The sequence below is a fragment of the Macrobrachium nipponense genome, chromosome 6 (genome assembly GCF_015104395.2).
Source record: "Macrobrachium nipponense isolate FS-2020 chromosome 6, ASM1510439v2, whole genome shotgun sequence".
Lineage (NCBI taxonomy): Eukaryota > Metazoa > Arthropoda > Malacostraca > Decapoda > Palaemonidae > Macrobrachium > Macrobrachium nipponense.
The window spans coordinates 96,810,771-96,833,843 of record NC_061108.1 but is presented as its reverse complement, the minus strand read 5'-3'; the positions used below and the strand labels follow the sequence as shown (position 1 = coordinate 96,833,843).

The 23,073-nt window shown below is 42.7% G+C and overlaps 1 protein-coding gene and 1 long non-coding RNA gene across 2 annotated transcripts in view; one reads left to right on the top strand and one right to left on the bottom strand.

Moving 5' to 3' along the window:
• LOC135216400 (signal peptidase complex catalytic subunit SEC11A-like) overlaps window positions 1-23,073 on the top strand; it is a 102,698-nt gene that overhangs the window by 56,218 nt on the left and 23,407 nt on the right. The gene's annotated exons all lie outside the window — the stretch shown is intronic.
• On the bottom strand, window positions 18,158-20,255 carry LOC135216096 (uncharacterized). The gene is made up of 5 exons (XR_010314807.1): window positions 18,990-20,255; window positions 18,784-18,858; window positions 18,563-18,655; window positions 18,335-18,430; window positions 18,158-18,226 (listed from the first exon to the last, which is right to left on the bottom strand). It is a non-coding gene; the product is annotated as an uncharacterized LOC135216096 (long non-coding RNA).

Here is a 23,073-nt window from a genome sequence, read left to right as displayed (position 1 = left end):
CGACCTGTGGACTGGAGTGGTGGCTAAGTTTGCCATGGAGCACGACCTACAGGATGAAGCGGAGCTGGCCCAGTTCAAGGAACTGGTCCTGTTGGGGGGGGCAAGTCCATGGGATTCCTCACAACTCAGCTGTTCACCCAGTGGACCAACTGGGTCCTAAGAAGGAGGGACGCCGTTCTGCCAAAACTCCCTAGAACTTGGCAGATAGGGAAGCCAAGGCCCTGAGGAATGTCCTGGTCTTAGGGGAGTCCCTCTTCCCAGAGCATTTGGTGGAGGAGTCCCTGGAGCGTTGGAAGAAGGCCAGCGAGGACTCCATCGTGTACAGGGTCTCTTCCTTCAGGCAACCAGAACAGCGTAGGGGTCAGGAGCCCTCCAAGGCTAGGCAGCAGCAACGGCACGGAGCTGCCTCCACCCCCAACAACCTTGATTCTTCCGTGGGAGGATGGGGAGCGCAGGGGTCTCAGCCCTCCTCCAGGACCCCTCCTGCCCCCTCCTCTGCATCCAGAGCCAGATCCTCTGCCTCCCTGAGGGGCAAGAGTAGCCGTTCCCCCAAGAGGAAGTAGAAGTCGAGGCCCCCTGCCCTGCCAATTGCCACGGGTGAGGGTTTGCCTCTCTAACCATTGGCAGGACTGGGAGGATCTCGGACAGTGCAGGTCCTCAGGGACAGTTAACGGATCCCCTTCCTAGATGAGAAGCCTTCCCTGATGGGGGAGACTGATAGAGGGGCATTCCAACCTCGGGACCCCAGTGACGGGGAGGCCCTTCGGCTGGAGGTTCTGTCTCTGCTGAAGAAGGGAGCCCTCCAGTAAGTGGTAGGCCACTCCCAGAAGTTCTTCAGTCGCCTCTTCCTGGTGGCGAAGGCCTGGGGGGGGGGGGGGGGGGGGGGGGGATGGAGACCGGTAATAGACCTGTCCATCCTCAACATCTTTGTCCTCAAGACGACCTTCAAAATGGAGACCCTAAGATTGGTCCTGGCGGCCCTGAGGGAAGGGGACTTTATGATGTCCCTGAACCTCAAGGACGCTTACTTTCAAATTCCAGTGCACCCCACCAGCTGGCAGTACCTCCGTATCAGATGGGAGGGCAACACCTTCCAGTTCAGGACCCTCTGCATTGGGTTGTCGACAGCTCCGCAAGTCTTCACGAGAGTGTTCTCCCTAGTGTCAGCCTGGGCTCACAGGAGGCGGGATCCATCTCCTGCGGTACTTAGACGACTGATTGCTTTTTTCCTCCTCAAGGGAGTGCTTGGAGGAACAGAGGGACAAACTCCTGGCCCTCTGCGGGAAGCTGGGCATCGTCCTAAACTGGGAGAAGTCCCACCTGGTGCCCACCACCAGGATGGTCTACCTGGGAATGGACCTGGACACAATGATGCCCAGGGCCTTCCCGTTGGAAGAGTGGTTAGTCAACCTCCAAGGTGTTGCTCATCCCTTCCTGGAAGGTTTCCCCCGTTCAGCAAGGGATTGGTAGAGACTACTAGGCCATCTCGTATCCCTGGAGAAGCTGGTCCCCCAAGCTCCATCCAGTGGACCCTGAAGGAGGGATGGTCATTGAGGGTGGACCGTCCTCCCCTCGCAAGCCATGAGGTTGGACAAGGCAAACAGCCGCCGAGGAGCGCCCCTCTCGGACGTCCCTCCGGAGATGCTCCTGTTCATGGACGCGTCGAAGGAGGGTTTTCGGGGGGGCCACCTTCAATCAGTAATGAAGGGGGGGGGATGTGGTCGGAGCAGGAACTGCAGCTCCACATCAACAGGTTGGAGTTGCTGGCCATTCAAAAGGCGCTCCAGGCCTTCGAGCCAGCGATAACGCACAAGACGGCAATCGTGCGACAACGTCACAGCGATGCCTTACATCAAGAAACAAGGGGGCTGAAGTCACGCTACCTTTGTGAGCTGGTAGAAACCATCCTAGAGTGGGCAGAAGGCATAGGAACCTCCCTAATGGCAAGATTAATTCTGGGGAAGAGGAACATAATAGCCAACGGGCTCAGCAAATGAGGTCAGGTACTAGGGGCGGAGTGATCCCTGCATCATGGAGTGGCGGCAGAGCTGATCAGGTTGTGGAGCTCCCCCTCCATGGACCTGTTCGCTACAAGCCTAAACGCCAAGCTTCCTGTTTTTTGTTCCCCAGTCCCCAATCCAGCAGCAGCCTGGGAGGATGCATTCCAACACCCATGGGATGGCCTGGATATTCACGCTTCCCCCCTTCGGAGTACTCAGACAGGTCCTCAACTGACTAAGGAACTCCAAGGACACATTCATGATCTTAGTGGCCCTATGTTGCCGGACAGGGACTGGTTCCTGGACCTTCTGGAGCTAACCGTCCTGGGACCTTCGGAATTCCCCCGCAGGCCGGCTCTTCTAAGACAGCCTCACTTCAAGAAATACCACAAAGGTATGTCCGCCCTATCCCTTCACGAGTGGAAGCTATCAAGCACCTTCTGAGCAAGAAAGGCTTCTCCCGTAGGGTAGCCTGTCAAATGTCTGGGTACCAGAGGAAGTCGTCCACAGCTGTATACCAGTCCAAGTGGAAGTTGTTCGGGGCCTGGAACCCCTGCAGGCCAAGGTGCCCCACATGGCAGAGTTCCTGGTTGACCTTAGGCTCGACAAGGGTCTCTCCATAGCGGCCGTTAAGGGAGTCTGTGCAGTGCTCAGGGCTGCCACTCACGTCAGATGGGATTTGTCATGCCTGATTGAAATGGGCGGGGTTTAAGCAAGTTTGAATGTGAGTGGGGTGTTTAGTCAAGTCATATCTGATCAAGCCCAGAAGTCAAGCCGGATCGACAAACCTGCCAGTTGAGGTTTGAATGAGCAACTCACGGTCTGACACAACAGTCAAATAGGGGTTTTTCAGCTTAAATCATTCAGAACTGATAGTTTGACTGTGAATGGTGTCTTTGACGAGGCTTGATGAACTAGGAGGTTCATTTACCAAGAAACGGCACAGAAGAGGATATCGTTCAACATGTCAGACTTTCAATAGATAAAGAGTTCTGGACAAGGTTCTTCGAGATTTATAAGTCGTTGCAATGGTTGTGGAATATAAAAAGTAAAGAATATTCTGACAAACACAAAAGAAATGCAGCTTATCAATTGATTTTTGAGAAACTAAAAGAAAAACTGTCCTGATGCAATGAAAGAAATTATGAATAAAAAGATAAATAATAAATATAAGACCATATCAGAAAGACTGAAGGAGAGTAGAGACAAAGAAATCAGGAAGTGGTACATAAGACTTGCCATCCCTTAGACATGATAAATATGTGTATTTTTCTTATTTCTTTACATACTGAATTTTGTAAAAAAAAATTATATGATTGCACTTTACCTTATGAGTGTAAACAAAATTAAATTACATAAAACTTTCATTCACCACAGTGATGTTGGAAATTAAAGGCCGTAGCATTTCTAGAATGTGGAGTAACAACAAGGTTTCAAAGTACCAAATTACGTAATATAGTATATATATATTGTCGATGGTTCTTTTTATTCTCAACTATTTGCTGGATAAGATCTCTGTTTACATTTATGTTAATAGTTAAACTGAGGGAAACACAAACACATGAATAAAATAAATATACTAAATATATATTTCACAATTAAATCATAGGCAAATAAATTTGGTAAGTTTGAAGTAAATGAAATATATACATAACTGATCAACATATATTCTTTATGAGATGATAACTTATAAATATGACAACTTCTTATTGAAGATTTGAAGCAATGATTAGCACTGTTGGTAGGTCACAAGCTTTGAAAGTACATCAATAAAGGGGTGGACAAGTCTATATTGTTAATTAGCCTGAGTAATGCGGCTAGGCCAAAAGTAACCCCAGATACAAAATCATCTTGTATATGTAAAAGTGGGAGCCTGGAAAAATACATAAAATCAGACTGTGTATTGTTGTCAATATTTTAACCCATCAACAATATATATATATATATATATAAATATATTATATAATATATATATATATATATATATATATATATCTATATATATACTATAAATTATATATATATATATATATATATATACAGTGAACCCTCGTTTATCGTGGTAGATAGGTTCCAAACCCGGCCGCAATAGCTGAAAATCCGCGAAGTAGGGACACCATATTTACGTATTTATTTAACATGTATATTCAGACTTTTAAAACCCTCCCTTTATGTAGTACTGTTAACAAACCACCCTTTAATGTACAGAACACTTAATGCATGTACTACAGTACCCTAAACTAAACAGGCACAAATATTAAAATATTAGAATATTAAAGTATAAAGAAAAAAATAAAGATTGTTACTGTACTCACACCCCGAAAGAAGTTGAAGAAAAACTTGAATGATGATGGCGATGAATTTGCTGCACAGTAGAAATGATGATGATGAAGCTGATGATGTCTTCTACTGTGCAGCCAATGATAGTATTTTACGTCTCTTCAGACGGAGGTGTCTTTTCCTGGGACACCTCTTCAACTTCTTCCTGGGACACTTCTTCAATTTCTTCCGAAGGCATAGTAGCAGGAGGAACTGGCTCTTTTTTGCGAGGCTGGAAGAACATTGTGATCGGAAGTTGCTGCCGCTGCTTCTTTTTTCGCTCGAAGAGCATCCTGTAGGGAGTCATGTCTTCATCGATTTTGTTGCAGAATTGCAGAGAACGAACCATATCCTCGTCCCACTCTTGCGACAATTCTTTCAACTCCTTCGCAAGGTTGCAGAGCTTGGCAAGCCGTTCTAATGTTGAGCCCATTTCTTCGACAGTTTCTGGGGTCTCTTCCTGTGTTTCACTGTCTTCGTCACTGGCCGATTTCGTCAAGTCTTCGAGGTCTGCGTCAGTTAGCGGCTGGGAATGGCAGTCCAACAACTCGTCGACGTCTTCAGTCGTCATGTCGCCAAACCCGTCACCTCCAATTATCGCAGCCAACTGCACAGATTTCCGTACTGCAGAGTGTTGAATCTCAGCAGGTGTAAATCCCTTGTCGTCGTAAACAATCTGGGGCCACAACTTCTTCCAGCTCGCATTAACAGTAGCAGGTTTCATTTCTTTCAGTGCCTTCTGGATGTTCTGCAGGCACGTGGCTATTGTGTACTGCCGCCAGTATGCCTTCAAATTGAATGTTTCATCCTCATCATCTTGGGCAGCATCCACACATGCAACGAGGTCCGCCAAGGTATTCTTCGTGTAGAGGGCCTTGAACGCCCTGATAACCCCCTGGTCCATCGGTTGAATTAATGACGTTGTGTTGGGTGGCAGGAACTCAACCTGAATGCCCTCATGCGACAGATCAGTTGCGTGTCCACCAGCGTTATCCATAAGGAGAAGGATCTTAAATGGCAAGCCCTTCTCTAAGAGATATTTACTGACTTGTGGGATAAAACACTGATGGAACCAGTTGGAGGTCAGCATCTTCGTAATCCATGCTTTTGGATTATGCATCCAGTGCACGGGAAGGAGATTCTTATTTTTATTTTTTCAAAGCGCGAGGGTTTTTTCGATTTGTAAATAAGCCCCGGCTTTAGCAAAAATCCAGCAGCATTGCCACCACATCATGAGGGTAACACGATCTTTGAATGCTTTAAAGCCAGAGGCTTTGGCTTCTTCTTTGAACAGGAAAGTTCGCGACGGCATTCTCTTCCAAAACAAGCCGGTCTCATCCATATTAAACACTTGTTCGGGCTTGTATCCGCCTTCAGTGATAATATTTTTAAAATATCTCATTCGCGTAAGTTTCAGCAGCGGTAGTGTCAGCGGAAGCAGCCTCGCCATGCAGGGAAACGCTTTTCAGGCCGAAGCGTTTCTGAAATTTCGCGAACCATCCTTTGCTGGCGGAAAAACGTTGTTTCTGAGGCTGGGAATCAGTGGATGTCCCTGCTTGAGGTTCATCTAGTACATCATCTTCGTCTTCTTCAGCATGGTCGCCATCGTCGTCTTGAGGTTCCTTTGCCGCAAAATTCTCATACAAACTCAAAGCCTTGGTTCGGATGGTGTTCGTATCCAAGGCTATGTTCTTCTTCCGGCAGTCGGCAATCCAGATTGCTAAAGCACCTTCCATACGGACGATCGTTTTATTACGAGCAGTAACAACTCGCTTCGCTGACCTGCTAAAGGTGATGGCAGCCGTCTTTCTAATGTTTCGCCTCGTCCTTCTTAATGTAGCGAACAGGTGGATTCGTTTCACATCCAAAATGGCAGGCTGCGGCCGCGTAACTTCTGCCTTCTTTCAACATATCGAGAAGTGTCACCTTCTCAGCAATCGTCATAATTTTTCGGTGGCGTTTAGGCTTACTACCAGCCTTAGCAGAAGCAGAACGCTTGGGAGCCATTGCAGGGGTTACGTAAACAGAAAGTTCAACAAAAAGTTCAACTTCAAACAGTCACGCACAGCACAGGTTAAAGTTACACAGTAACGTAGCAGCATCTACCGGGCGAGAGAGCGGCAAACAAAGTGGCCGCGAGAAGATGCTACTGGTCGGAGACAAGCCAAGCTGCTGCGGATCGGGGAAGCGGTCAAAACACCAATCACAGGCTAGATTACAAAAACTTGGAGCTGATTTCGTCATCTATCAGCATTGGAACCAATCACAGTCCGTCTTACATGCTACGTAGTAGTTACAAATTCAAATATGTACAAGGTACTATAGATGCTTTACGTACGCTATTTTGTTGTAAGATATGTACGCTTATTCGAGATGTGATTTTTGCAACAAACAATATTATTGGATGCAGTACTACGTATACATACAAAAGATTCAAGGAAAAGATGCACATCCATTACATTTGTAGTAGTAGCCATCAGCAGCCTTACACCATTCAAATATGACAAAGTCAGACTGCATCTGATTTGCGTTTCATGTTCGATTTAATTTTACTACGTATACTGAATTATCGTATGATCACATTCTCTTTTCGTGTTTTATTTCTTTCTGTACTGAATTATATGTCATATGTAATGCAATGAACCATCAGTAAGAGCAGATATTACTAATTATTAATGGAATTAACTGAAATATTTTCTTTTGGGGTCTTCATATATTGCGGCTATTTTCGAAATTTCCGGAAAATCCGCGATATATTTTCTTTTTATAATATATACATACGTAATGAAAAAAGTCCGCGAAGTCGTGAATCCGCGATGGTCGAACCGCGAAGTAGCGAGGGCTCACTGTGTATATATATATATATATATATATATATATATATATATATATATATATATATATATATAGTACATACACAGAGGTACCTCGAGATACGAAAGGCTCAACTTACGAAAAACTTGAGATACAAAAGTCAATGCGAAAAATTTAACGGCTCTACATACGAAAAGTTTTCAAGATACGAAAGGTTTCTGAAAGTCAGAGATTCGCCCGGATAACAATTTTGAAACTCGCGCCGCCATCTTAGTACTAGTAGACTTGCCACCATCCTCCTGCTCTCCCATTGGTTCCTGATGCTAGTCGCGGCCATGAGATCCTTCTCTCCTATTGGCCAGCGTCCCTCCCATCATGCATCTACTATGTACACGTGGTGGCGTGCCTCGGCCACTTGGTACCAGCATTGTTATAGTACGCACGCGGTATTCGTTTTCGGGATCGTCAATGTGTATTTTAAAAAAAAAATTCTCATATCTTTTCACAGAAAATGGAAAAAGAAGAGCACCTCTTGAGTGACGACATACAGTAGTACCTCGAGATACGAAAGGCTCTACTTACGAAAAACTCAAGATATGAAAGCCAATGCGAAAAATTTTACTGCTCTACATACAAAAAGTTTTCAAGATACGAAAGGTTGTTGCTGTAAAAGTCCCGAGATTCGCCCGGACCACCGAGAACAATTTTAAAACTCCCGCGCCACCATCCTCCCGCTCTCCCATTGGTTCCTGATGCTAGTCACCCCATAAGGTCCTGCTCTCCTATTGGTCAGCTTTTACCCCTTGTGCTTTAAGTATTCTATTGGTAAAAGGATGCTGTAAATTGAAAAACTTATTCATGCAATACATTTAATAAAAAAAAAAACATTAGGTAAAGATAGAATAAAGAATAGAAATGAATGGTTATTATACTGTTTGGTAGTTTCAGTAGTTGAAGAGAGATAATGAAAATTTATGGCTTACTGTGTAAAGTGATTGCTTGTCGATCGTTCGATACTCGTAAGTGCTGGATGTAAACAGACGTTTGGAAGCTTTTTTTGGTTAATGGTTACTTAATAATTATTTGAAATGAGTACATGCAATACATTTAATAAAAAAATTGTGAATTAGATATCATAAACTATAAAATAAATCAGACTGGCAACAAATACGTATTTTTTAGAATTCTTCTTCTGTTTTATTATTACGTTAGGTATACGTATGTTTCATTATAGCTGTCAGTAACTCGATATCTCCATTAGGTAAAGATAGAATAAAGAATAGAAATGAATGGTTATTATACTGTTTGGTAGTTTCATTAGTTGAAGAGAGATACTAATGACAATTTATGGCTTACTGTGTGCTAGGAAAAATGATTGCTTGGCGCTCGTTCGATACTCGTAAGACGGGTAAGAGCTGAATGTAAACAATCTATTGGAAGGATTGTTTTTTGTTTGTTTGTGTATTATAGTTAATGATTAATTAATAATTATTTGAAATGAGTACATACTGATTATTTATACATTTTATTGGCATATTCTAAGCTTTTACCTCTTAGGTTTAGATGTCAGAATCATAGACTAGGCTACAGTAGCAACCGCTAACATAAGCTAGGCTTATTGCTAAGGGACATATGCTAAAGTCCTAATATATGCAGTAAAAATGGGGTTGAACATTACATGCAGTTGAATATTACTCAAGTTTGTACAGTATTTTGCCTTTTTGGAGTCATATTTCTTCCATCGGATCGGCGTTGTAACCCTAGAACATGAGTTTTAGGCCTGGAAATATAATTTACTGGGTTGTTTTTGGAGGGCTTGGAACAGATCAGCCATTTTACATGTAAAATGTGTTCCAAGATACGAAAAACTCATAATACGAAGGCCGCCTCGGAACGGATTAATTTCGTATCTCGAGGTACCACTGTATATGATATGATTGACCAAGATCTCTCTCGTGGGATAGTGACCAAGATCTCTCACATGGGATAAGTGATCAAGGTCTCTCTCATGGGATATCTGGAAACTTTGCAAGGTTGGTAGAATCTCCACTCCCTGCTGAACAGAGGGTATTGACCAGTCATTTACAACATGCATACCAGTATAATCAAGGCACTTCAGTTTATGTTGAAGGTCAGCAGCCGAACATTCAGTACCCAAATCAGTTGCAGAGAGAGCATTTGGTTGAACAGGGTTTTGATGGACACCAGGGCCAACAGTCATGAGGTGCAAAAAAAGAACCAAGTGATAAAAAACAGAAAGTTGAAATTCTGTTAAAAAAAATAAATAAATAAATAAATAAAAAACCTACGCAAAGTAAAAAAAAAGGTAAAAATCAAAAAAGAAAAAAAAAATGCAGAAATTAAATCCGCTTTTCATAAAGTGCAATCATTTGTAGAAGACACCCCCTAAAAAGGCTCACACAGAAACATTGTGAAAAGTAGGCAGAAGCAATCTTCCTTGGATAGTTACGTATGTATATTTTTTAAAGTGTACGTACGTACATACGTATCTGCCGTTTGTCCTCCTCCTCCTCTGCCGCCACTTTCGGAGATAGCCTCACTCGAAAGGTAAGCTTCCATATTTTACGTACAGTATATTTCTTGTTACCATGTACACTATTATACACTTTATTTACAGGTTATATTTTGCATTTTTTTATTAATTTAGGTATTGAATGGTCCAAATTGTTGTAGTATTTCATTGTTTATAGGTCAATTTAGCTTTATTATGAAATTTACTGGGGTGTTTTTGGAGGGCTTGGAACGGATTAGCCATTTTACATGTAACGTGGTCCAAGATACGAAAACCTCATGATACGAAGGGTGCCTCGGAACGGATTAATTTCGTATCTCGAGGTACTACTGTGTGTATATATATATATATATATATATATATATTAATATATCTATATATATTATATATATATAATATATATATATATTATATATATACAGTAGTACCTCGAGATACAAAAGGCTCAACTTACGAAAAACTCGAGATACGAAAGCCAATGAGAAAAATTTAACGGCTCTACATATGAAAGGTTTACAAGATACGAAAGGTTTCTGAAAGTCCGAGATTCGCCCGGATAACAATTTTGAAACTCGCGCCGCCATCTTAGTACTAGTAGACTTGGCACCATCCTCCTGCTCTCACATTGGTACCTGATGCTAGTCACCACCATGAAATCCTTCTCTCCTATTGGACAGCATCCCTCCCATCATGCATCTTATACGTATACGTGGTGGCGTACCTATCTCGGCCTCTTCGTACCAACATCTTTATCGTACGCACACGGCATTCGTTTGCTCCAACGATTTCGTTTAGTAACATAAATTCGTTAGTGATTTCGTTGCAGTACTATTATCGTGTTGTGCGAAAACTTTATTGTGTTACTTATACGTAAATTACGTACAAGATAACGTAGTCATGGGTCCCAAGAAAGTTGAAATTCACGGAAAGAAGCGCATGCTCTCTTTGGAGACAAAGATGGAGATCATCTAGAAGTACGAAGCTGGTATGCGATTGAGTGTGATCTCAAAGGAATACGGCCGTAACCCGTCGACAATAGGCACCATCCTTAAACAGAAGGATGCCATCAAAGCAGCTACACCGTCGAAGGGCATCACTATTTTGTCTAGCAAGAGGAGCCACGTGCACAACGATATGGAACGGCTGCTCCTCGTCTGGATAAAAGACAAAGAAATCGCTGGCGATACGGTAACGGAGACAGCAATCGCCCACAAGGCCAGCGCTATTTTTGGCGATTTGATTGCGCAGGCGGAAGACGACGGAGGGGCAGGGACTTCAACGTAAACCCCAGAGTTCAAGGCTTCGCATGGCTGGTTCGAGAAATTTCGTAAACAGACTGGCATCCATTCGGTGGTGCGTCATGGGGAGGCTGCCAGCTCGGACACGAAAGCGGCCGAAGCATTTAAGAAAACTTTCGACGAGATGATGACCAAGGAAGGCTACAGTTCTCAGCAAGTCTTCAATTGTGATGAGACTGGCCCTTTTTGGAAAAAAGAGAAGCAGCTACCCGGGCATAAGCCTATGAAAGACAGGCTTACGCTCGCACTTTGTTCACACGCCAGTGGGGATTGCAAGGTGAAGCCCCTACTGGTGTATCATTCCGAGACTCCTCGAGCCTTCAAGGCCCACAAAGTGCTGAAGGAGAAGCTTCCAGTGATGTGGAGGGCTAATGCAAAAGCCTGGGTAACGAGGCTTTTGTTCATGGAGTGGGTAAATCTGTGTTTCGGCCCGACAGTGAAGAAATTTTTGGAAAAGAAGCGCCTCCCCCTGAAATGTCTGCTGGTGTTGGACAATGCCCCTCCCCACCCTCCTGGCCTCGAGGAAGATATCCTAGCTGAGTATTCCTTCGTAAAGATTCTTTTTCTTTCGCCCAACACCGCCCCTCTCCTCCAGCCCATGGACCAGCAAGTGATAGCGAACTTTAAGAAGCTGTACACGAAACATCTTTTCAAGAGATGTTTCGACATCACCGATACCACAAACCTCATCTTGCGTCAATTTTGGAAGGAGCATTTTGACATCGTCATTTGCATCCAACTCATCGACCAAGCTTGGCAAGAGGTTTCGAGGCGAACCTTGAATTCCTCGTGGAGGAAACTCTGGCCTGATGCTGTATCCGCCCGAGACTTCGAGGGATTCGATGTGGGCGAAGCTGGTGCTGCAGAGTCAGAAACAGTTGACGATCCCGAAACTGTTTTGGAACCAGATCTTGACGAGATCGTTGCACTCAGCAAGTCCATGGGGCTGGTCGTCGACGAGGACGACATCAACGACCTTCTCGAGGAGCACCAAGAGGAGCTTACGACAGATGACCTGAAGGAGTTGGAGGACATGCAACATAACGTCGTTCAAGAGGAGTTCTCTAGCAGCGGCGAGGAAGAGGAGGCGGAGCCTATGACAACGGCAGAAATTAAGGGTGTTCTAGCCGCTTTTCATAAAGTGCAGTCGTTTATCGAAAAAAGACACCCCGAAAAGGCTCACTCAGGTGGTATGGCTTTGCGCAGTTCGAGACGTTTGCCTGAGTCGTTTCAGGAACATTGTGAAAAGTAGGCAGAAGCAATCTTCCTTGGATTGTTATTTTTTAAAGAGGCCTTCAGCATTAGCAGGAGTAAGCAAAAAGGAAGAACCAAGTGATAAAAAACAGAAAGTTGAAAGTAAAAAGGAAGAACCAAGTGATGGAAAATAGAACGTTGAAAGTGGTGGTGAAGTTGAAATTCTGTATAAAAAAAATAAAAAAATAAATAAAAAAACTACGTAAAAGTAGAAAAAAAAAAGTTAAATATAAAAAAAGGAAAAAAATTTTAACTTTCAAACATCTAACTCACCTGGTAGTTATATATATAGCTTACGTCCCTGACGTCACGGCAGAATTCAAAACTCGCGGCAATCGCCGATTGGGTAGTCAGGTGCACCACCTGTGCGCCCTCTACCCAGGTACGTAGAACCGTTCCAACTGTTCCTCAGATCTTCCCTGCTGCCGCTACGGTGACATCGTTGGAATTTTGCTCGCTTGGCCCTTGTTTTCTTTGCAGTTATTTGGGGAAGTACACTTTGGCTTTGGCTTTCGCTTTTTGTTGGATACATGTGGATCATCTTAATAATGATGATGGATCATAATGAATGATGATGATAAGAATGTTTGATTCAGATTATTATTGCTTTGACTCTTGCTTATTCTTGATCTCTCTTTTGCTTTTTCCAAACATTATCTGACTCTGCTTCGAGAGTAAGAATGTGGGTGAGAGGATATAATTCTCGGCTTGCTAAACCTCAATAGATCCTTATTCTATATATATCATATAAGAATAGTCGTAAGAGGCAAGAGTGGTGAGTTGGATGATATGAGGAAAAATGTTTTTCTTTAACCTGAATATGAGGACGCCAGGACTGGATATTATTGTTATGTGCGAAAGCTTGAAAATAATAATATCACGAGAGCGAAGAGTAGTAGGTCTCGCTCTCCTATAAATATTCAAGTGATCATATTGATCCTGCTTCCATAGTAATAGTTCCTATTTCCCCCTACTGATACAGGTGTTTGTCCAACTTTAGAGGACATGATAACGACCATTCAAGCCCTTAGTAAAGGCCCCCGTGAAAACGGGGAGAAATCATGGTCGAATGTGAGAGATCTTAAAATCACATGTTACAGTGTTAAAATCAATGCAAGTGTAAGTGCAGTGGAGGGTGCGACCGCTCGGACCTGTCGTGCTCCTAGTCCTAGACCTCTTCCAAGCTCACCAACCCCTATGAGAAGGAAAGTCGACCGACGAAGGGAGGCGAGAGGCTTTAGCTCCCGAGCGGCCGTCCCCTCGAGCGTACCTGTTGACGATCCCCAGGATGCTCACCCTCGCCATTGGAAAGGCGAGGTTAAAGTGTTTTATTCGTCGTCTGCAACACAGTATCCAGACGAGGCTGGACGCTAGGCGTCATAGGCTGGACACCAAGACGCCAAGTGTCGAGAAATGTAGGCTGCAACTCCGGATTTTTTTTTCTCTTTGTTTTCGGATACTTGCTCTCCTGCCAATATAAGACGCAAGATGTCGCACGGAGGGGCCATCGCATTTGGCAGGCGGGTAAAGGAAGTATTGGATGAAGGGAGACTTTCGGTGCTTGCAACTTCCTGACCGCTCCCCTTTCGAATCCGATGCTTGGTCTCCTACCAAACTAAGACGCAAGATGTCGCACAGGCGGCCAGTCGTCTTGATAGAAAGGAAAGAAAGTATCGGACGAATTGGATGCCTTCAGTTTCATTCTCCAGCCCCTCCGATGATGTGACATTCGTCTTCCAGGACGTTTTGTCTCTAACTGAACAAGATGGAGAGAGAGACATTAAGGTTTTCGGCTTCCCCAGCTGTCCCCAGCAGTAGGAAACAGTCTCCAAATCGGTCTTCAGCCCCCTGGGTGGATCGCTGGACTGCAGTTTTAAGGAAGCTGTCTATAACTCGGTCTTCAGCCCCCTGTATGGATCCGCTGGAGCCTTATAGTTTTTCCTTACTTCAAGATTTGAAGAAACTCTCCTCTTTAATGCAGTCTTATCAAGACCCCTTCAAAAAACAGACACATCCCAGTAGAAGCAGGACGGCCAAGCGTCAAGAACTTGCCAGGATGTTTTAGTCTTTGTAGCAGCCAGGCGTTCGAGAAAAGCGTGCTGCAACTCCTGAACGCATCTCTTTCGACTCTGAAGCCTGCTCTTCTACCAAGCTAAGACGCAAGATGTCGCACAGGCGACCGTCGTCATTGGTAAGAGGAAAGAAAGTATCGGACGATTGGATGCCTTCAGTGCATGCTCCTGCTCCTCCTTCGGATTGGCATTCTTCAGGCTTTTCATCTCAAGACGAACACAATGAAGAGAGAGAGATTGACTTTGCAACTTCCCCAGTCTGTCCCCAGCAGCAAGAAGCTCCGCAGTTTTCCGTACTGCAAGATTTTAAGCAGCAGCTCTCCTCTCTTATGCAGTCATATCAACCTGCTACTCTTACTGATAAACGTCCTAGGATAAGGAAGTCAAGAGCCTGGACGCCAGGACGCTAGACAGCGAGATTTCTGGACGCCAGGACGACTACGTCAAGTTTCTGGACGCAAGGATGCCATACGTCTTGAGGCAGGTGACGCCAGGCGTCTAGAGTATGACGCCAGGACGCCAAACGTCTTGAAGCAGGACTCCAGGACGCCAAACGTCTTGGAGCAGGAAAAACCACGCCAGACGAAAAACGTCAAGATTCTGGAAGCCAGGACGCCAAGCGTCATGAGGCAGGACGCCAGGCGTCAAGGAACTGGACGACAAGACGCCAGGTATCAAGAAATTGGAATGCAGGATGTCGATCATCAGGTTTTACGTCGATAATACATCAAAGAAGATAGACGCCAAGACAACAGACGTAAGTAGGCTCAAAAGCTACGGGTGTCAAGTGACTGATCCTCAAGACACCAAATTTCATAAATGTCCGGATCATATAGACGAACATCAGCATTCTCGACTCCAAGTTTTTCAGAACATCAACAATTCATTTTGGATGCACAGACGAAACATGACTTGCTACATCAGTTATGTCTAAATCAGAAAAAAAAGGAATGAAGACATCCCCCATTCTTCTTTGATCCGATGCAAGACGTTTCGAGGAAGACAATCAAACAGATCTACAACCTTCAGCAGATCTTAAAAGACTTATGAAAGTTTTCGTGGAACTTTTTCCGGAAAGTTTTGTTGTTCGCCAGCTGCCCCTCGTTCACCACCTTCAGAGTTCACTCTAGGGAAAGCTTCTAAAGAATCCGACTACACGAAGATGGTATTATCGCGCTCATTGAAAAGAGCCTTTGAAAATCATGAAGGAATGGATGGATTCTACAAGAAACGACCAAGGAAAAACAGCTTTCTCATTTCCTCCGGCCAGATTAGAATCTAGCATCCTTAGCATTCTGGTATTAGGGGAGAGACGAAGGTTTTTGTCATCTACCTCTTAAATGGAAAAACTTCAAAGTGGAATTGCTGTTTGCTCCCCTTTCCGCACAGCTTTTCTCGCAAGATCTAATGACAAAGACAGTAAGGAAAGTCCTACCAACAATTCTTGGAGCACAGAAACTCAAGAAAATAACTCTACCTCGAGTGTCTCGGCCCTTTTGAGAAAGATCCTTCAGTAGACGGAACACAAGACCGGTGGCTAGAAGAAGAAAAGAGGCTTCAGACAAGAGTGGATTAATTAAAGATCGAATTACTTATGAGGTCACTCCCATTCATTGGACCTGCTTTATACGCCTCTTTCAGCACAAGAGTTGCTGAATAAGGTCTCCTGTGCCTTAGCCCAAAAGGCCACGCAGGACTTAATACAGGCAGTCCCCGGGTTACGACGGGGGTTCCGTTCTTGAGGCGCGTCGTAAGCCGAAAATCGTCGTAAGCCGGAACGACACTTGGAAATATGCCTTAAACTAAGGAAAAGTTAGAGACCTTACCTGTGTGACATGCAAGTATATTGCATGATGTGTAGTGTGGTTATTTCAATGGCAAAGGATGGTTCTTGAAGGTATAATTCTTTATTAAACTCTTGTGACACTATAAAGCACAATGTACTACACTTAATCCTTAGGTTAGATTATACACTAAACACTATATTATGCACTGTACACTTCGTAGTAGTATTTGGTAGATCCTGGAGTACACTAAAATCCCAGTCTGGTAGCTCTGGAAGGTAAAAGTATAACACAATTAGTACAAAATACTACACAAAGTCCTGAATGCAATATGTAAATTATAGATATCAAGAGTAAAAGAGTTAATGTATGTTAATTAATTCCTTACTTTTAGTTTATAATTCCTTACTTTGAGTTATATCAAGAGTAAAAAAAGTTAATGTATGTGAATTAATTAATTCCTTACTTTTAGTTTAAAAGTTTTGTCCTGCTATGTAACCCTGGATGCACAAAGTCTTATGTGGCGCCCATAAAGCCTACATCATATCATGGAGGGGTTTCTGGAATGTACAAAAATAATTAGTATGTCAGTAAGTACTTCTAATGCAAGTAAGTTACATACAGTAATATGCACCATACAGTGGTTTTAATATCACTATATACATGTATAAACTTAGTTAATGTATGTTAATTAATTCCTTACCTTTAGTTTAAAGTTGTCGTTCAATGTAACCCTGGATGGACAAAGTCTTATGTGGCCCCATAGCCTACATCATTCAGGGGGTTCTGGAATGTACAAAAAATAATTTTGTCAGTAAGTACTCTATGCATAGTAAGTTACATACAGTAATATGCACCATACAGTGGTTTAATATCAACTGGTATGCATAGTATAAATGATTGGTCTACACCCCCTGTTCAGCAGGGAGTGTACAGTATGTACGTAATTCCATGAGGGACCTTGATCACTTATCCCATGTGAGAGATCTTGGTCACTTTTTTTTAGTATGTAACGTATAAAACTTACTTAATGTATGTTTACTACACTAGTATAATTCCTTACCTTTATGTTATGTAGTAAACCCTGGACAAAGTTTTATGTCGGCCCATAGCCTGCATCATGGAGGGGGTCCTGGTTTTCTCGGAATGTACCAAAAAAAGTATCAAAGTTAAGTCATGTTATGTATGTTTAGTAAGTTACATACAGTAACCAAGACGTACAGTGGTTTATAACATGTATGTACATAATCAAACTTGGTTGGAAATTCCTGTAAAAAAAAGTTATGTACGTATGTAATACTACTGTATGTAAAAACCTTACTGTTCATACTTTGTTACACTACATGTTACATGTGATACGTATACTTTCCTGAAGGGTTTTTTCCATCCAAAAATGGTGCTTCTACTTGTAGTTATCCCTTGATGACACTTGTAGTAGTAATTTGTTAGTAACAACCTGGAGTTGTGTGAAAAATGTTGGTTCTGGAAGGAAAAAAGTAACAAAATTAGTGTAACAAAATATACACTACAGAAAGTTTGTAATGCAATATGTTAATTACTGTAGATATATCAAGAGTACTAAAAAAGTTAATGTATGTTAATTAATTCCTTAACTTTTTAGTTTAAAGTTGTCGTTTCAATGTAACCCTGGATGGACAAAGTCTTATGTGGCCCCATAGCCTACATCATTCAGGGGGTTCTGGAATGTACAAAAATAATTTTGTCAGTAAGTACTCTATGCATAGTAAGTTACATACAGTAATATGCACCATACAGTGGTTTAATATCACATATAACATGTAGTATAAAACTTAATTTAGAAATTCCTTACATAACTTACCAACTTTTAGTGAGTCTCAAAGCTGTTACCTAGGTGTTGGGAGATGGAGGTGGAGGTGTAGAGCATTCATGATAAGGATGCATTCCAAACCTAACTTCAGTGTGCTTTATCACACGATAAACAGGCTAGGATGATGGGCAGTCTGGAATGAAGAATTAATATTAAAGGACAGTATGTAACCACTTAGGTGTACAAAATTTATTGTACGTATGCAAACATTAAACACAACTGAGAATTCCTTACCTTCAGCAAAATGAAGACATGTAGGCTATGTAGAGGTCTGGTTTATGTAAGTCACAGGTGCATGCCAGTCTGGAATGATAATGTAATAGTACATATGATTATATAGTGTATGTTACATACATAACATGGTTATTACATATGTAATAATAAAACATTAATAAAAAAAAATGTCCTTACCAAATTCTAGTGGTTGGCTTGCTTACTGGGATGGCCATATGGTACATGAGAGTGGGTGGCTGGGCTATGGAGTGGGATGGGCAGGTGCTTGGGAGTCTGGAATGATAAAAAATATATAAAATGATAGTTACTACTACTGTAACTACTGCACATGTTTATTACTGTTTGACATATGTAGTGTGTAATACGTATGTTCAATATAAAACAAAAAATGAAGAATTCTTTTACCTGAAGGAATGGGAGAGGTGATACTACTCGTATCAACTGATTTGGGCTCTGGAGAGGTGATACTCGTATCAACTGATGAGGGAACATCTACATCTGGAAAGAATGATAGGGTACATAAATATATTACAAGGTGGATGTAATTGTAGCATATGTACACTTTAATAAAATTTCTATTAGCAATTTATAAAACATTTTATACAAATTTGTTAAGGATTCCTTACCTGATGTATAGGGCGAGGCATCAAAACCATGGAAAGGCTCAGGGTCATCTGGGTCACTGTCACTATCAAAGGGGTCTGAAATGAAAAAAAAAAAATAATAAGGTTATGCAACATCAAACACATTGTACCACTATGTAAGTTAGTGTACGTATGTATGTAGGGTGTAAACAATTTCCAACATGAAAATGAGAAAAATAGTTGCTTACCTGATTGTACACGTACAGGTGGGCGGGCTGATACAGAGGGTCCAGGTACAGGGGGATCTGGAACTGTCACAGGTAGTACAGGGAGATCTGGAACTGTCACAGGTAGTACAGGGAGATCTGGAACTGTCACAGTAGTACAGGGGGATCTGGAACTGTCACCACTTCTGCAATAAAATTACAAATGATGAAAATTAATGAAGTTACAATTTACTCTTACATTTAGTTGTTACATTAAAAAATTAACACATTTTAATATGTACACTATGTTAACATATTTTAGTAAAACAGTTCAGAATTCCTTACCAGGACTAGGAGTGGGAGGTGGTGGTACTGGAGACTTGTGAAAGAAAGTGTCAAGCCTGGACTGCACACTTCTCTTCGTCTGCTTCTCCTTCAGGGTCTCCTTGTAGAAAGTCACCAAATCCATGATTCCTCTCTGATTTTGTCAAACCTAGAAACGTTAGGGTCTTCTGCCTCAAAAGAAGCCAAGGCTCTCTCCAGATGAGTAAAACCCTCTGACAAGCCTTTCACAGTTAATGACCTGGGTTTTGGCTCTGGTGCCGCCTCCTCTTCCTCAATCATTTGTTGTTCAAGTTCTAGTAAGTCCTCTGCAGACAATTCCTCTCCATGGGAAGCCAGCAGCTCTGTTACATCATCAGGTTCAAGATCTAGTTTCAGCCTCTTGCTTAGCCCTACGATCTTCCTCGTCACAGTCTCGACGTCTTCTGCCTGGTCAAAAGCCTTCAAAACTGTGCACAAACTGTGGACACAGTTTCCTCCAGGCCCCATTTAAAGTGGTCGTCTTCACCTCGTCCCAAGCACTTGCAAATGTTCTTCACTGCATCTGCAATGTTGTAGCCCTTCCAGAATTGCTTCAGTGTCAACTCCTTGTTAGCTTCTATGGCCCTCAAAGCAAAACGTATGGTCCTTCTAAGGTAGTAAGCCTTGAAATTAGCTATTACTCCCTGGTCCATTGGCTGTATCAGCGATGTGGTATTGGGTGGGAGGTACACCACCTTCACATTAGGATGCATGTCGCTCAAATTTGAAGGGTGACCAGGGGCATTGTCCAGGACTAAGAGGGCCTTAAAAGGCAGACCCTTCGAAGTCAAATACCGCTCAACTGCTGGCACGAAATGGTCATTGAACCAATCTTCGAAGACCATTAAGGTAACCCACGCCTTCTTGTTAGATTTCCAAATCACAGGGAGTTGACTCTTGAAAATGCCCTTGAAAGCCCTGGGATTCTCGGCCAAATACACCAGCAAGGGCTCAGTTTCAAATCACCACTTGCATTGGCCCCAAACAGCAAAGTCAGTCGCTCCTTTCCAGCTTTATGGCCAGGTGCTGACTTCTCCTCCTTGGAAAGGTACGTTCGATTTGGCATTCTTTTCCAAAATAATCCCAGTCTTCATCATTTATTAAAGACTTGGTCAGCCGTGTAACCACCATCCTTAATTATCTCAGCCAAACCACCTGGAAAACTTTCTGCTGCTTCGCTATCAGCACTAGCAGCTTCACCTTGCAGCTTCACATTATGCAAATTTTGCACGAGCCTTAAAACGGTTAAACCAACCTCTACTCGCGGAAAATTCACCACCAGCACTGGCCTTCGCCAAACTTTTTCACTACTGCCTCATGCAGCACTCTAGCCTTCTCCTGGATCACACTTAAGCTCACCGGAACACGTCGCTGGTTCTGGTCCTCCAGCCAGATCATGAGCAATTTCTCCATTTCAACAATGCTCTGGCTACGTTGCTTCTCGTTTATCACCGTTGACTTCATCGGTGCAGCATCCTTAACATGCTTCAGAATACGTTCCTTATCCTTCACAATGGTTACCACCGTGGTCCTGCTCAAGCCTAAAGAACGGCCTATTTTCGGTGTTAGTTTCTCCCTTCTCCGAACGCTTTATCACGTCATATTTGACCTAACCCATCGTGATGGACCTCCTCTTCTTGGATGAACTATCATCGGAGGAAGTACTTTGGCGTTTAGGAGCCATTGTAAATTTGCGAAAATGGCAAGGAATTTCAGCAACGTCTCAGCACACAACCTAGTGAAATGCAGGCAGGCACGCGATTGAAGTGGCGTCCGTTCGTATTGTTTTTACGCTTGGCGTCCTCGACCGTCCGAGGTCGTTGTTCGGTCAATTTACCATACAGTTTAATAGCGTTAATTAATTTATGCACCTCCGCTCAAAAACTAGTTCTGCATATGAGGTATCGTTAAAAAGCATAACAAAACGTCGTAACCTTGGAATTTGTGTTGTAATCTAACCAGAAACTTAGTTTTTTTTAATTATGTACTGGAAACAAGCAATGATTTTTCATTATATTTGCGCTTTTGGACTGTTTTAAACTGCGCATCCCAAAGCTAGTGTATTCATTCGCCCGCAAACTAGTTCCGCATATGCGGCCGTCACTAAAAAAAATTCAAAAAATACGAAAAAAAAAGTGTCAAAAATCATTCATAACCTCAAAATTTTTGTGTAATGTAACCAAAAACATATTTTTATTATGTACTGTGCTAAACTATAAAGGATTTTTATCATAGCATGCGTTTTTTAAAAGCGTCGTTAACTCGGAGCGTCGGAAGCGTCAGCGTCGTAACCTCGGAACAAGCGTCGTAACCCAGGACGGAATTTCCATTGAATATTTAAGAAAAAGCGTCGTAACCTCGGAACGTCGTAAGCCGGAACCGTCGTAAGCCGGGGACCGCCTGTACCGGGAATACCAGATAATTGTTTTTACGATAATCGGGAATCTCGCCGAATGCTCGGATTCCTGGAATTTCTGATGATTGCGATAACAACTACTACTGAAGTAAGAATATCTCTCGGTAAATGACCAACCCTGGAATACAGAAGCGAACATCCAGTTTGGCTTGAAGTTTCGTCTTCGGGGTTTTTTCTGGTTTTCACTATTGAGTTTTTTTCCTTAAGGGAAGACTTCTCCTTCACTCTCTTGACTAGAGAAGGAAGAATTTAGATTTCCAATCCTTTTTTCTCATTCCTCAAAGGGAATAGTTTAGGATGGAAATTTTTGTACAAAAACCTACAAATATATTATATTACCCTCGAGACATGATTCTGTTAAGAAGTTGAATTGTCCGAGGAGTAGTCACTTACCGTAGTTAATTCTACGGTTTGTGACAGCTAGATTAATATCCTAATGGAACTGCAACTCGGGACAGTCTCCATCCCAGGAGTTACCAGTTTCGATTTTTATGATAATTATGATATGGTCACGACAACACCACCTCAGTTTTTTGTATTTACCGAAATCCGTTTCATTTAAATATAATTACTCGAGCCTAATAGACCTATTTTTTAACGCTCGATTATTCTAGCTGAACGCATTCCTTCAAGGAATGGATTACCTGACAACTCAGGATAGCGAGGGAGCAAGAGCTAACGGAGTAGGGTAGGAGACTGCAGAACAGCAGAAGACAACCCAGTACCAGATGGCTCTCAGAGATGCATGGTCGGGTTGTCTCTCTCCCCTACAATCATTGACTACCGAACCTTTTCTCTGTACAACAATATCGGGCTTAGGTCTCAGATTAATATTTACCACACGGTAACAGAAGTCTTTACTAGTCTCCTGCTGCATCGCATTGCGAGAATGAGGAATGTTTTCTTCAGACATCTCAGTTTGTCTTCAAAATATCTCTTATTCGGAGTGGTGCAATTGTTCATTGTTCACCCCGAATTGTCAGATATATACAGAAGACATAGCCTGCTCCCCAACCTACCAGCTCTACTTCCATAGGATCAACCCACGAGAAGTAGTACTTCCCTGTGTTTTTTCATTACTGGAAATCGCCTCGTTTTCATTGCAACTACCCCTTACAGCAATGAAATAGCTGTTAGCGTTTTCAGTCTTTTGTAAACACAGGTTCAGAATCTTGAGAATCCGTCTCTCGATTCGGCTGTGAAGACGTAGGTTGCATTCACTTTCCACCTTCGTCTTCAATGCAACATAGTGTGGTTTCTTCTTAGTTGAGATTCAACTACTAGGAGTATATTTTACCATTAAAGACCTCGGTCTTTAGAAGGCAATTGACTTTCGCCTATTGGGCA